Below are 3268 nucleotides of genomic sequence, written 5' to 3' on the forward strand. Positions count from 1 at the left end.
GGATCAGGCCAATGGCCCATTCAGTCCAACGCTCCGTGTCACACAGTGGCCAGAAATACCAGGTGCCACCAGTAGGTCCAGCAGTAGGGCCAGGACATTAGAAGCCCTCCCACTGTTGACCCACCAAAGCACCAAGAATACAGAGCATCACTTGCCCCAGACCGAGAGTTCCTATCTATACCTTGTGGCTAATAGCCACTGATGGACCTCTGCTCCACATAAAAACATAAGAGAAGCCAATGTCAGATCAGGCCAATGACCCATCCAATCCAACACTCTGTGTCACACGGTGGCCAGAAATACCAGGTGCCACCAGGAGGTCCAGCAGTAGGGCCAGGACATTAGAAGCCCTCCCACTGTTGACCTCCCCCCCAAGCACCAAGAATACAAAGCACCACTTGCCCTGGACTGTGAGTTCCTATCTGTACCTTGTCCCCAAGCACCAAGAATACAAAGAACCACTTGCCCTGGACTGTGAGTTCCTATCTGTACCTTGTGGCTAATAGCCACCAATGAACTTCTGCTCCATATGCTGATCCAACTCCCACTTGAAGCCATCCGTGCTAGTAGCCACTGCCACCACCTCTGTGGCAGTGAATTCCATGTATTAATCACTCTTTGGGTGGAGAAGGACTTCCTTTTAAGCATGTGTTTTTCTCTTTCCCAAGAAAGCAACGAGAAAAGGCTCAACTGAATTGGAATCCTTCAGTGCAATCCTAAACAAAGGTATGCCTCTCTAACCTGATGGACTTCAGTGGACCTAGAAGGGAGTAACTCTGGTTAGGACTGCCCTGGGTGTGTATAAAGTGCCATCAGGTCACAGCTGACCTATGGCGGCCCAGTAGGATTTTCGAGGCAAGAGACCCTGTAAGAAGCGCTCTGTAAGCTCCCGGAGGATTGGCTACATTAGGGGTGTGTCACCTAATATACAGAGGAGTTCCTGCTACAGAAAGAGCCCTGCTTGGGAGCAATTTATATACTTCATTTTGACCCCGCCGTTCTTCCCAAGAGGGGCCCAAAGTGGCTTACTTCATTCTCGGCTCCTCCGTTTTCTACTCACAACAAGCCAGTGAGGCAGGTTAGGCTGAGAGAATGTAAGAGAAGCCATGTGGAAGAAGAGAGGCCCTCCCACTGTGGCCCCCTCCCCAGTACAGAGCATCACTGCCCCAAACATAAGAACATAAGAGAAGCCATGTTGAAGAAGAGAGGCCCTCCCACTGTGGCCCCCTCCCCAGTACAGAGCATCACTTCCCCCGACAAAAGAACCTAAGAGAAGCCATCTTGGATCAGGACAGTGTTTCATCCAGTCCAACACTCTGTGTCACACAGTGGCCAAAACCCAGGTGCCATCAGGAGGTCTACCAGCAGAGCCAGAACTCCAGAAGCCCTCCCACTGTTACCCCCCAAGCACCAAGTACATAAGAGAAGCCATGTTGGATCAAGCCAATGGCCTATCCAGTTCAACACTCTGTGTCACACAGTGGCCAAAACCCGGGGGCCATCAGGAGGTCCACCAGTGGGGCCAGAACTCCAGAAACCCTCCCACTGTTGCCCCCAAGCTCCAAGAATACAGAACATCACTGTCCCATACAGAGTCTTCCATCTACACCTTGTAGCTAATAGCCACTGATGGATCTCCGCACTTAAGAACATAAGAGAAGCCATGTTGCCTCAGGCCAGTGGCCCCTCCAGTCCAACCCTCTGTGTCACACAGTGGCCAAAACCCAGGTCCCATCAGGCGGTCCACCAGCGGGACCAGAACTCCAGAAGCCCCCCCACTGTTGCCCCCTCCCCAGCACCAAGAGTAGAGTATCACTTCCCCAGACCTAAGAACCTAAGAGAAGCCATACTGGATCAGGCCAGTGTCCTCTCCAGTCCAACACTCTGTGTCATACAGTGGCCAAAACCCAGGTCCCATCAGGAGGTCCACCAGCAGAGCCAGAACTCCAGAAGCCCTCCCACTGTTGCCCCCTCCCCAGCACCAAGAGTACAGAGTATCACTTCCCCAGACATAAGAACCTAAGAGAAGTCATACTGGATCAGGCCAGTGTCCTCTCCAGTCCAACACTCTGTGTCATACAGTGGCCAAAACCCAGGTGCCATCAGGAGGTCCACCAGCGAGGCCAGAACTCCAGAAGCCCTCCCACTGTTGCCCCCTCCCCAGCACCAAGAGTACAGAGTATCACTTACCCAGACCTAAGAACCTAAGAGAAGCCATACTGGATCAGGCCAGTGCCCTCTCCAGTCCAACACTCTGTGTCATACAGTGGCCAAAACCAGGTCCCATCAGGAGGTCCCCCAGCAGAGCCAGAACTCCAGAAGCCCTCCCACTGTTGCCCCCTCCCCAGCACCAAGAGTACAGAGTATCACTTCCCCAGACATAAGAACCTAAGAGAAGCCATACTGGATCAGGCCAGTGTCCTCTCCAATCCAGCACTCTGTGTCATACAGTGGCCAAAACCCAGGTGCCATCAGGAGGTCCACCAGCGAGGCCAGAACTCCAGAGGCCCTCCCACTGATGCCCCCCAAGCTCCAAGAATACAGAACCTCACTGCCCCAGGCTAACAGCCATTGATGGACCACTGCTCCATATGTTTATCCAGTCCCCACTTGAAGCTGTCTACGCACGTAGCTGCCACCACTTTACATCTCATAATGTGACAAAAGTACAATAGCCTCAGTCTGCTTATTCTAGCTTCTAGGGAGAGTTTGGGCTCGATATGATCTAGAACCCAGTGATTGGTCTACTTGGTGATCCATGGGGTCCATAAAACTCTCCTCCACCACCACATTTCTAATTAATCCATTTTCTTCCCGTCAGCTTTCTTCATTGTCCAACTTTCACACCCATACCTAGTAAAGGGCCACACTACGGCATCAGTTATCTTGATCTGGGTCTCCAGTGACACATCCCTACCAGTGTTTCCTCTAAGCTGAGTTAGTGTGAGCCAGCTCCCAGTTTTCTAGCCTCCGGCTCACAGATTTTTGTCTTCGCTCAGGGAAGGAGGGCTCCAGAGCCAACTCATTGATGCAGGAGCCAAATCGCTGGCTCACAACTTTAGTGCCAGCAGCTCACAAAATAGAATTTTTCCTCACAAGACTCCACAGTTTAGAGGGAGCATTGCTCCCCCCCACACATTAAGATACTCATCTCCTTCAGGCCTGCCCGTCCCAGACTTAATCTCCTTCTGACGTCTTGGTGACAGTCTCCCTCTTGGTTGATGACTGAGCCACGGAAGAGGAAACCTTGAACAATGTCCATTTCTCC

This window comes from Gekko japonicus, unplaced genomic scaffold (genome assembly GCF_001447785.1).
Source record: "Gekko japonicus isolate JY-2015 unplaced genomic scaffold, Gekko_japonicus_V1.1 scaffold2423, whole genome shotgun sequence".
NCBI classification, from domain to species: Eukaryota; Metazoa; Chordata; class Lepidosauria; order Squamata; family Gekkonidae; genus Gekko; species Gekko japonicus.